Here is a 13,576-nt window from a genome sequence, read left to right as displayed (position 1 = left end):
TTAGAAACTGTTTAAATTTTTAAATGATCAAACTATGTTTTTTTTCTGTTGTTGTTGCTGCGTGGTGAGGCAATTGTGCAAAATATTTTCCAAGTAAGACTTTGTAATTCTCGACAGACATTAAGCCAGATTATTGTGAGATTTCGTGAGGTCATTATGAGTATGAGGAGCTTGGTCTTGTTTCCCTGTTAATGTATGAATGAAATAGTTTTCCTGAGTTTGCTACATTTGTGAGACCATGACAATAGTCAATAGCCATTTTAGTCAATGTGAGGCTTGATGTGGAGCTCACAGCAGTGTTTTGAGCTACTATGAATGCTGCCATAGTAACGGTGACAGTGTGATGATAAGGAAGTATAATGTTTACCACCTTCACCATTTTTCTGTTTGGCACGTTGGCAAAAAAAGTACAGCTAAGGCTGATTCATGATTCATTGTAAGGTATGTACAAATTCTGATTTATGTTCATTATTGTTTGAAATTGACATGAGCGCTTAAATTTATCATGAAAATATGCCAGATTTAGCCACACAAGCTATTTTTTGTCTGTAGTTTCTGGCGGTTTGATCGAAGACAGAAATGTAATTTCTGTAATTACAGAAATGTAATTAACATAACACACATATTTTATAGATTATAAAATATACATATTTTATAGATTTAAAGAAAGAAGTAAAACATGTCATGTTCCTTATTTCTGTCAGTGTATGTGCCACCTGATAGTACTTTTCCTGAGGTACTATCAGATTAGATTATTTTGATTTTGTTGAAAGTTGAGTTTTTTATATGTTATTTTTTAGACCATATAAAATATCTGCAAATTTAATAAACCATATCTTGTTTAAATTTTTGTAATGATGAAACAAATTTGACTTTTTATGCAACAATTTCAAGGCCTGCTTAAAGTCTTTTTATTGACTGTAGTCCAGCTTGTGTTAGTGAGAGAATAGTTCATATGACAGGGAATCATGGCATTGATTTACATTTTTGAGGCTTTAGTCGTTAAATTGTTTCTAATATATTTGACCCTATTGACTCTATCAGTGCTTCATTCATCCAATATACATCCTTTGCTCTTGAATGTTTAAGAGAAGAAAATATTATATGAACTTTAGAATCAGTCACTTCTCTAAAAGTCAGCATCTGACTTTGAGCCTTGAAAAATCTAAAGTCAGCTTTAGTATTTAGAATAATTTAAGTCAGCTTTAACGTTTTGATGAAAAATGTAAAAAAAAAAAAAAAAAAAAAAGGCTGTTGTTGCCACTATAATTCAATCACGAATCACACTTCTCCCGTTTTGTTAAACCACAGGCATTGTATTTCCCTGCCAGGGGTGGATCCAGAGAAATTTTCTTAGGGTGGCATGAGGGCGGCAAAGAAATCAAATGGCGTGGCAAAATCAAAGCCTTTTTTTTTTTTTTCAAACACATATGCAGGTGGTTACATGTGGTTATAATGATTCAAATGCAGTAAGTATACACGTTTTTCATATAAATATAGTCTATAACTTAATTATTGTCTGTAGCCCACATAATTACACACTTTAGTTACATAAAACATGTGAGTTTTGATCTTATGTACTGTAAAGCCTGTATTAATAAATAAATATGTAGCCCAATAACTATAACATCCAGAAAGCTACACAACATGGGGCAGTTCAGTTACAAACACAAGTCTAACTTAGGTTTCACACTGTTTTTTGTTAGAAAACAATCACATTGTTAAATGCTTAAATTACACAAAATGTCAGAAATCTGCACTGTCATGAACAAAAATTTAAACCTAATTTTCCATGATTTGTTGGATTAACCCACTGAGGTCTGAAATACAACCGGCCATTTTTGATTCCTTTTGAGTTTACGCTTGTAGTTCACCCTCAAATTGTTTCATTTTGGTTTTTTTCCTTGCCTTGTTTGGTATCATTCTTTTCAGCTCAATTGAATTTAGTTGTTTTTTTCACTGACATACTGCATTAGTATTACTGATCTGAAATCACACAAAGAACTTAAAATCCTAGTAGTATTTTAGTTACTGTAAAAAAAAACCACAGACATGTTGAGTGAATTTTTATAACTTGAAATGCAAATATAAAATGTATATTTTGTAAACATATACAACTATTTATCTAAAAATGCAGCCAATACACCTGCCGTTTTTTTCATTTAGTACAACCATTTAAAAATATTACTAAAACTAAAATGAGAGAACAATCAGGTGTTGCAATAAGATGCCCCACAAATGTGTGCCAGTGAAAAAAAAAGTTTGTCCACCAAAAGACAGAGGAGAACAGCACAGTAAACCTGCAGGCCTGACAACGGGAGGTGTATCACTCCGCTGGGTTTCTACTTTGTGACAGTGTTTAAGTTGCAAATGTGCCTCTGTGACATTCATTAGTGCCCTCTGGTGATGGGATTTCCGGCTCTTTTTAGAGATCCGGCTCGGCTCACTAAAAAGGGCTGGCTCTTTCGGCTCCGAACCGGCTCTTCAGGTTGTTTTGTTGCTTTAATAAATTTCTTATTAACAATAATATAAAATTATGCACAAAAAGAATTGCTAATGTAAAAAAAGTGGTTTTATTTATATATGTTTATATATAAATATATGCGGTGGCCTCTAGAGACAAAGCACGTACAAACTCTAAAGCATATACAAACTCCAAAAAGCACGTACAAACTCCAAAACACATTTCTAGTGTTAACTGAACTTCCAAAACAGAGCTACCTAGATCACTTAAATTACACAATTGAAAGCATGTGTGTATTGTTTGTGTATTTATAGACAAGCACTCACATATATTCAAATAATTTTTTTTTAAAAAAGTTCATTTACCTGTTACTACCACACACCAAATCCGATCGTTGATACTTCCTGGCTTGTGTAGCCACTAGGTAACAAAAGCTCAACACTGCGCCTAGCATTCTGGAACACTTCTGTTGTCTTTTGTATGTGCTTCGGAATTTGTACATGCTTCTGGGTTTTTACGTGTTTTGGAGGGTGTACGTGCTCCTGAGTTTTTATGTGTTTTGGAATTTTTACGTGTTTTGGAGTTTGTACGTGCTTCGGGGTTTGTATGTGTGTCTGAGTTTTTACGTGTTTTGGAGTTTTTACGTGCTTCGGAGTTTTTACGTGTTTTGGAGTTTGTACATGCTTAGGAGTTTGTATGTGTTTTGGAGTTCGTACATGTTTTGGAGTTTGTTCGTGCTTTGTCTCTAAGGGCCACCATAAATATACTTTATTTATTCACTCCACATAAAATGTAATAAATAAATCATATAATACAAAAAACAACTATTTTAAACTTTTAACTATTTAAATTTTCAGCTTTTTCCTTTTAAACAAACTTAAAGTGAAACAACACAAAACACTGCAAACCACAACACAATTAAATATAAATTTATGTGAAAACATAAATTGAAAACAAATATGATAATATGAAAACAAAAAGAAGATGCATATTCTCTGTCATATGGGCCTGCATGAATAAGCTTTCTGAATCCGTTATCATCCGCGACTGAAAATAGTTGTGGATGATTACTATACCTTTCTAATGTGACATTATTGTCCCTGGCTCTTTCTCTCCGGCTCTGTTCCTGTGCTACTGTGAGTGTAACTACCGCCCCTTCCCCCTCTTCCCAGCGCAAAGCACAAGCCTGAGTGCGGAGTGAAGCGGAAAAAAGGGCAAGAGAGAGGGTGAGAGAAAGAAAAAACGAACAAACATGGCTCCCAATAAGGAGCCGGCTCACGTCGTTCACTTCAAAGAGTCGGCTCTAACAGCCCTTAAGTTCGCCAACGACACATCACTAGTGCCCTCACTGACACACAAAACAAAACGACTACACAACAGAACAACTACACAAGACAACACAACACACTAAGTATACACTCCACACTAAACTCACAAATCGCCCACATCTAAAAGCTCTCTCTCTCCTGTCTCCTGTTGTTACTGTCACTCCCAAAACTTTTCCCTGTTCCTAAACAACCAAATCCCACGTGTTGACTTTTTTTTTAATTGGTCGACATGGTACATTTTTCCACCGATAGTAAAGAGGTGGCTTTTTTCCTTTCTTTATTGTTTTCACGCTGTCCTTACAAAACGCTTAAAACACACACACACACACACACAAATGTGATGACAGTATTTAGAAAAAAGCATGGCTGATATATATATTATCATAACTCTGGATTTACTGGCCTGTAATTAAAATTTAAAAACTTTGAAGTCCGAACTTTCAATGTGGGCTGAAATAGAGACTCAGCGTGGCTGCAGCTTGTTGCCATGTCAGCTTACATCAGTCATGTTATTTGGAGGTGCAGCATGTCTGTGGACCACAGAGGCTTAATAACACTCACCTTCCTTCCATGTCCACAATCATAAACATGGCTTGCTACTGAAAACAAGAAAAAACCGTCCTGCAATGGGCTGAACCATTTGTTAATGGTGGAGGGGGGAAACACTATGCAAAATATTCAGTTTTAGCATTTATAGTCACTGTTGACTGTAACCACGCTCAAACTGTTAATGCAATCTTATTTTAATAAACAACACTGTCATATGGAAAACTGGGGTGGCACTTGGGGTGGCAAGGGATCATTTTAGGGTGGCACTTGCCACCCCATGCCACCCTTCTAGATCCGCCCTGCTAACTTCTTTAAATTCTGCCAAGTTTCTCTTTGCTTTCCAGATAACATCAATAAAAATGCTTACTTGGCCTGAGCTGTCTTTTTTACAACCTTATTTCTCAATGTAATAAAAAAACCACCTGTCATGCTGTGTTTTATTCTGGAGAGCCACCTTTAGGCATGGTTCCTTTGTTTCATAAGTAAACATAAACATATTTCCATTTAACCAAGGTAAATTAACTTTTTGGCCAGTTTTACTTTTAAGTTGTCTAATACACTGATATATAGTTTTCTGTAGTAAAATTATGAAAGCATGACAATTATTATCCATGCTTTCATGTAAATAAAAAAAACCCAGCAACAACCCTGTGCTCTTTACAGTTTATTTCAGTGATTGATTTTTGAGATTAATTTATTCACTCTTATACTGCTCATTAAATCTCCTTTTTGTACATTTTCTTAAAACCAGGATCATATTGTGGTCAGATAGCCCTTTAACACCCCTTTTAACTCTTTTTAAATGTATCTCTCCGATTTATATTAAAATCACCTAATAACCTCACTATTGTTAACACACTCTTTAATAAGAATATTCAGTTTATTATAAAACACTTTTTGTTGCAGATGCTGGTCTATAGATTTATAATTGCAGTGAAGGACAACTTTCAGCTGAGTATTAATTTGAGAACTGCACATTCCGAGTCATTAACATGACCATTGTATTTGTTTACAGCTTATACTGTTTTTAACATTGAAAAGGACTAAAATAATAAAACCTATTAAAATATAATAACAGTGCACATTCAATATGTGAGCAGGAGAGTTTTCATATAGCCATCTCTACAATAAGAACAGAAGGTCCAGGTTTGAGTCATACATAAGATGTTGTAATTGTTCCACATTACGAAAGATGTTTTAATGTCCATCCAATAGTTACTTTGTCTAGCCTGAGAATCCCATAATAGATGCCCACCACAGTTATTATGACGCATCCTCCAAACTTTGCAGGAATTCATTCATCTTACTCTCATGGCAGCACTACAGCTAAATCAGTCAGTCAGCATTGTGATGAGCCATCTGCTCCAGAACAATAAACTTCGCTACAAAAATTTCATGGCTGTCCACCAGGGAGTTGGCATCAAAAATATCAGGAAGAGAAAGGAACTGTTTTGACAATGCTGTCAAAAGTAATAAATGAATAACTGCCATTCAGTTCAGAGAACCAGCAGATTTGATGATATAGTGATACTCATTCTTAATCCGTTTATCATTATCAGTACTGAAATCTCAGCATCTTTTGGTCAGCAGCAAGTCTCCAACTCTTATTAATGAAATAATATTTCATCTCTCTCACAGAATTCCAGAAAGTGTAGAATGAGTTCCAAAGTGCATTGAAACTGTTCTTGTGGTGACACTTTATGTTGTATTTTCATTAGACCAGTTGTAGCTCAGGTTAACTTTAATTCAGCCTTGAAATGTATGTAAATTGTGACAGAGCGTTAGTAGCTGGAGTGAAAAGGTTCATGGGAAGACCAATTATTGTCATATAATTGTCCATTTGCAGCATTCAAAGCCTAGCTTTCAGTTCGTTGATGCTACCTGGGGAGATTTCATGGAGTGCTTCCTGAAGCAGCTTCAACAAGTTGGATTGGTTTGTCGGGCACTTGTTACACAACATACATTCATGCTGATCCCACAAGACTCCAAAAGAGATGAGATTCAGTGACTGTGCCGGCCACTTCACCAGAGACAGAAACCCAGCTGGCTGCTCATTCTATAGTTCTCACATGTTTTGGATCAGTTGTTGTCCTCCAGACGGAAGCAGAGTGATAGCCTTCCTTGTTCCAGATCACTGATATATATCTTGTGTGAATCACCCACTGTGCAATCACCAAAGCACCCCAAACTATTACATTTATCTGCCATGCTTGAAAGATGGCGTCAAGCACTTCTGTAGCAACTTCTTATTTGTTTTGTGTCACACGAATGTTCCTGTTTTTAACCCAAACACCTGAAACAAAGATTTATCTGTTAATAAAACTTTTCTGCAATCTTCTTCTGTCTAATGCTTGTGTTGTTTCGCCTATCTTAATCTTTTCTTTTGTCTTTTTTTTTTCAATCCTTTGTCACATATGGCTTTCCTTTGCATCCAAGAGTCGCCTCTTCAATGTTGACATTAAGACTGGTGTTCTTTGCTGTCGCCATGTAATGAAGCTGCCAGCTGAGGACCTCTGAGGTGACTGTTTGTTTCTTAAACTAGAGACTCTGATGTATTTGTCCTCATGGCCTCACACTTCTCAATCGATTTTGGTTAGAGCCAGTTTACATTGGTCTATGTGTGAAGGGAGTAGTTCCCTCTGTTGAATGAAAACTCAAGTTTTGGGGGGCAATTTCCCATAAATGTAATAGCATTCATTTAGAAAACTCTAAAGTGTTTATTTTGGGTAATTTTGATACTAAAATTGAAAAACCACAAAGACTGATCCAAGAGATATTTAACAAGTCATATGCATAGCTCCATTAAAGGGCAGTTTTTGCCTGTGTGAACCTTATTGCAGTGTTTCATTGGAATACAAGAACATGGTTGGGAGCCAGTATATATAATATATATTAATTCGGATTAAAATCCCAATTGTTTTCAGACTCTGATTAATAACTCTATTGCTCAATAACTGCAATGTCATGAAGAAGATAAAAAGTTATACTAAACCTGTGAATGTTAGTGTATGTATTTATCAAAGAACACCCTGCAAAAATAAGTTGGATGATAGGGACCACAAATATTAACAAGCAATTTTCTAAGAATAGTGCTAATCTTGCAAATAATACCGAGATGATTTTAGTATTGTTTTAAACATAAATATTAATGTTGAGAACTGACAATGTACACACACCTTTCACACTCAGTAGAATCGGTTTCTTCACCTCCAGCAACTCCATCTGTGAATTTATTTTCTAAGGTTGCTAATGTGTTGCACACAGCTAGACCCCATTTCGAAAAACCGTGAAAGACTATTTATGCTTTCTCATTAACAAAACGCATTGCTTGATTGCTGTTTGCCCCCTTTTATGAGTTGTATGCCGCAAAGTTGCAACCAGAAATTATGGTGCTGCTACCTTCAAGAAAAATGAAATGATGGGACTGCATAGCAAGTCAGACGTACCATGGCGACATTAAAGGTGTTTGTAATGGAATAGTTGTATTCATCCCTGAGATAGCTGCAGGCGCCCGTCTGGCTTCTCAGTTATTTTTCCACCTCATTTCAGATCTGAAGAGCAGGGTATGGGCGTGTGTCTGAGAAATATAATCATACTTTCACATAGAAAGAGTGAGCTTGGGTTTGCCTGTGCATGTCTGTGTATATGTGGGTTAAGTATGAAGGTAAAGGAGACAGAACTGGTTTGTCAGATAGGAAAAAAAGGAAAATGCTTGATAGGTTGTAAGGAGTGGAAGAATTTCTTAAAACTCACACAAATGTTTGCAATATTTCTTTTTGTTTAGCTGACAAATCATTTTGAAGCATCAGTGATTCACCCACAGTAGCCTATACTCATTTGTTTTTTGAACTGTGGTCTCAGCTTGTACACAGTAAACAGCTCTCTATTAATTTAATCCTTGACAACTGTTATATTCCACATCTTGCCTCTCTGTCACACTTCCTTCTCCTCTACTTGATTCTCCACTTGCTTCACACTTTATACACATGGTGCATTCATCTTGCCTATAGCCCTTAGACAAAGACTACCTGTCATGCGGTTTTCTTCCCCACGCTCTTTCTCTCCCTCACACCTGCCACTCTCCCTGTATCCTCTTGATATTTGTTTCCCTCGAGTTTTTTGCTGACACTGTGTTTTCCTCTGTCTATAGAATATCTCAGTGCCTGACACAAAGTGAAATCCCAGGATTTAGGATTCATTTCAGACTAAATCTATAAAATTATTTTAGACTGCAGTATTACACTTCATGAATATTGCTGTCCTTTTGTTCAAGGATTCAAGGAAGCTTTATTGTCATTCGCTTTGCATATTTACATGAGGTGGAACGAAATTACATACACATGGTCCCGGAGTGAAAAGAAAAAGAATAACGAAGAAACAGAATTTTAAAAAAAAAACAAACCAAAAAACAGAATAACAAGTGAATGAATGCTTTATTGGCCATATGCAGGTTGCCCCACAGAGGAATAGGACCCCCACAAGTCATAAAGTAATCCAAATAAATAGAGTGCAACAACCTGAGTACCAGTATGGAGTATATATAGAGAAATGTAGGAATTTTGTTTTGGGAATAGATGCAGAAAAAAAGTGAAACAGTAACTGTAAGTGGGAAAAAAAATGCAGAGCATTAAAACTGGAAGGGGAAACCATATTTTGTCCTAAGAAAGGCTGCCACTCAGCCATATATCCTTAGATATGATAACTGTGCACCAATTTATTCAGGTTTTTCCTTAATTTGGCTCTCCTTTCAATTTCATATTCTGATTTACCTGTTATATTTTTCTTTTTGTAAAAGATTCAAGTTATTTTATTTCCACAGATGTTTGACCCATAGTGGAAAATGCCAATCTCTTAAGAAAATCCATTTTGAAAAGAAGAAATCAGAATGGTAAGAAACAGTGAGATGTCAGACCAAAGCAGCGGGGGGGAGTGGGGGGGGGAGACTCGGAATTTGAATGAAAGCAACAGAAGTTGGAAAAAAACACACAACAGAAGTTGAATGTAAAGAACACAAGTTGAATAAAAACACACACAACAGAAGTTAAATGAAAACAACATAAACTGAATAAAAACAGAATTTTGACTTTTTTCCTCACGATTTTGTCCTTTTTCTCAGAATTCTCAGATTAAAGTCGGAATTCTGAGAAAAATAGAACTCAGAATTTGAATTAAAAACAACAGAAGTTGAATAAAAACAAGGTAAGTTGAATGAAAACAACAGAATTTGAATGAAAACAACAGAATTTGAATGAAAACAGCAGAATTTGGAAAAAACACATAAGAGAAGTTGAATGAAAGAAACACAAGTTTAACAAAAAAAAGACTTTGAAACAAAACAAAAGCTCAGAATTCTCAGATTAAAGCCAGAATTCTGGGGGAAAAAAGAACTCTGAATTTAAATTAAAAACAAAATAAGTTGAATAAAAACAACAGAATTTGAATAAAAACATAAGTTGAACAAAAACAACAGAATTTAAATGAAAACAACATAAGTTGAATTAAAAAAACAAAAAAATTTGAATGAAAACAACAGTTTTCTTTTTCTCTGAAAAAACGTTTTTTTCTGAGAATTCTGATATTAAAGTCAGAATTCTGAGAAATTCGAAAATTCTGAGAAAAAAGTCTGAATTCTGGAAAAAAAAAAAAAAAGACGTTCTCCCTTTTTTTCAGTGGCCCTAATCCTCTTCTGTATTGAATTATTTAAACAGTGCCTCTGGAAAAGTTGTTATGGAGGCCCCTAAGGATCACAGTGTGAACAGGTTGTAGATGTTTCCTGAGCTTTGACATTGAACATTTCGATTTCAACAATATAAAGCTTCAGTCTGCAAAGCAAAGTTATTACCCCATTCTAATTTCAGAGAGGAACATGGTGTGGAATTTGCAGCACTGAAAGGCAGCATCACCTGAAAGTGTAGCCACCCTCATGGGAGACTCGGGTTACTCAGAGCAACTCATATTTATTTGATTGGAAAATGAGGGGCAGTGCAAATGTGAAAAGGAGAAGCAATATAACATAAATAAATAAAAAATAATAACTCCCAGTAGTATTCTCCTCTTGGGCTAGAGTAGGCAACGCCAGGCCTCGAGTGCCGGTGTCCTGCAGGTTTTAGATCTCACCCTGGGTCAACACACCTGAATCAAATGATTAGTTCATTACCAGGCCTCTGGAGAACTTCAAGACATGTTGAGGAGGTAATTTAGCCATTTGAATCAGCTGTGTTGGATCAAGGACACATCTAAAACCTGCAGGACACCAGCCCTCGAGGCCTGGAATTGCCTACCCCTGGGCTAGACTAATGGTTGTTGTTATAGCTTTTCAATTCAATTCAATTCAATTTTATTTATATAGCGCCAAATCACAACAAAAGTCGCCTCAAGGCGCTTCATAGATACAGAGAAAAACCCAACAATCATATGACCCCTATGAGCTAGCACTTTGGCGACAGTGGGAAGGAAAAACCTTTTAACAGGAAGAAACCTCCGGCAGAACCAGGCTCAGGGAGGGGCGGCCATCTGCTGCGACCGGTTGGGGTGAGAGAAGAGAGACAGAGGTTAATAACAGATATGATTCAATGCAGAGAAGTCTATTAATACATAGTGAGTGAGAAAGGTGACTGGAAAGGAAAAACTCAATGCATCATGGGAATCCCCCGGCAGCCTACGTCTATTGCAGCATAACTAAGGGAGGATTCAGGGTCACCTGGTCCAGCCCTAACTATATGCTTTAGCAAAAAGGAAAGTTTTAAGCCTAATCTTAAAAGTAGAGATAGTGTCTGTCTCCCGAATCTAAACTGGAAGCTGGTTCCACAGAAGAGGGGCCTGAAAACTGAAGGCTCTCCCTCCCATTCTACTTTTAAATACTCTAGGAACAACAAGTAGGCCTGTAGAGCGAGAGCGAAGTGCTCTAATAGGGTGATATGGTACTACAAGGTCATTAAGATAAGATGGGGCCTGATTATTTAAGACCTTGTATGTGAGGAGCAGGATTTTGAATTCAATTCTGGATTTAACAGGAAGCCAATGAAGGGAAGCCAAAACAGGAGAAATATGCTCTCTCTTTCTAGTCCCTGTCAGTACTCTTGCTGCAGCATTTTGGATTAGCTGAAGGCTTTTCAGTGAGTTTTTTGGACATCCTGATAATAATGAATTGCAGTAGTCCAGCCTGGAAGTAATAAATGCATGAACTAGTTTTTCAGCGTCACTCTGAGACAGGATATTTCTAATTTTAGAGATGTTGCACAAATGGAAGAACGCAGTCTTACATATTTGTTTAATATGTGCGTTGAAGGACATATCCTGGTCAAAAATGACTCCAAGGTTCCTCATAGTGTTACTGGAGGCCAAGGTAATGCCATCCAGAGTAAGAATCTGGTTAGATACCATATTTCTAAGCTTTTCAGCGCCGACTAAAATGACCTCAGTTTTATCTGAATTAAGAAGCAGAAAGTTAGCGGCCATCCAGGTCTTTATGTCTTTAAGACATTCCTGCAGTTTAACTAATTGGTGTGTGTTATCTGGCTTCATGGACAGATAGAGCTGGGTGTCATCTGCATAGCAGTGAAAATGTATGCTATGTCTTCTAATGATGCTGCCTAAGGGAAGCATGTATAATGTAAACAGAATTGGTCCTAGCACTGAACCCTGTGGAACTCCATAATTAACCTCAGTGTGTGAAGAGGACTCTCCATTTACATGCACAAATTGGAGTCTATTAGATAGATATGATACAAACCACTGCAGTGCAGTACCTGTAATACCTACAGCATGTTCTAATCGCTCTAATAGGATATTATGGTCAACAGTATCGAATGCTGCACTGAGGTCTAGCAGGACAAGCACAGAGATGAGTCCACTGTCAGAGGCCATAAGAAGATCATTTGTCACCTTCACTAAAGCTGTTTCTGTGCTGTGATGAACTCTGAAACCTGACTGAAACTCTTCAAATAAACCATTCCTCTGCAGATGATCTGTTAGCTGTTTGACAACTACTCTTTCAAGGATTTTTGATATGAAAGGAAGGTTGGAGATTGGCCTATAATTAGCTAAGACTGCTGGGTCTAGAGATGGCTTTTTAAGTAAAGGTTTAACTACAGCCAGCTTGAAGGCCTGTGGTACATAGCCGATTATTAGAGATAGGTTGATCATATTTAAGATCGAAGAATTAATTAATGGCAGGACTTCTTTGAGCAGTTTTGTAGGAATGGGGTCTAAAAGACACGTTGATGGTTTGGAGGAAGCAATTATTGAAGTTAACTCAGAAAGATCAATTGGAGAAAAAGAGTCTAACTTAACATCAATGGTACTAAAAGTAGCTGTAGATAATATTACATCTGTGGGATGATTATTGGTAATTTTTTCTCTAATGATAAAAATTTTATTTGTGAAGAAGTTCATGAAGTCATTACTAGTTAACGTTAAAGGGATGGTTGGCTCAAAAGAGCTCTGACTTTTTGTCAGCCTGGCTACAGTGCTGAAGAGAAACCTGGGGTTGTTCTTATTTTCTTCAATCAGTGACGAATAGTAAGATGTTCTGGCTTTGCGGAGGGCTTTCTTATAAAGCAACAAACTATTTCTCCAGGCTAAATGATGATCCTCTAAATTTGTGACACGCCATTTTCTCTCCAGATTACGAGTCATCTGCTTTAGGGTACGTGTTTGAGAATTATACCACTGAGTCAGGTACTTCTGATTACAGACCTTAGTTTTCACTGGAGCTACAGTATCCAGAATCGTACGTAGTGAGGAGGTGAAATTATTAACAAGATAACGCTACCCCAATGACCTCTGTTGGGGTAGCGTTCAGATAGCTGCTCTGCTCTATGTTGGTACAGGGAATTGACGATGATAACAGTGGGTGGATTATATTCTTAAACTTAGTTACAGCGCTTTCAGAAAGACATCTACTTTGATAAAGTCTACTCTCCACTGCTGTGTAATCAATTATTGTAAATGTAAATGTTATCAGGAAATGATCAGACAGGAGAGGGTTTTCAGGAAACACTGTTAAATGTTCAGTTTCTATGCCATATGTTAAAACAAGATCTAGAGTGTGATTAAAGTGGTGGGTGGGTTCTTTTACATTTTGAGAGAAACCAATTGAGTCTAATAACAGATTAAATGCCATGTTGAGGCTGTCATTTTTAGCATCTACATGGATGTTAAAATCACCCACAATAATTATTTTATCTGAGCTCAGAACTAAATTAGATATAAAGTCTGAGAAATCAGACAGAAA

Source organism: Neolamprologus multifasciatus, chromosome 7 (genome assembly GCF_963576455.1).
Source record: "Neolamprologus multifasciatus chromosome 7, fNeoMul1.2, whole genome shotgun sequence".
NCBI classification, from domain to species: Eukaryota; Metazoa; Chordata; class Actinopteri; order Cichliformes; family Cichlidae; genus Neolamprologus; species Neolamprologus multifasciatus.
Note: the sequence above shows the minus strand (reverse complement) of the source record.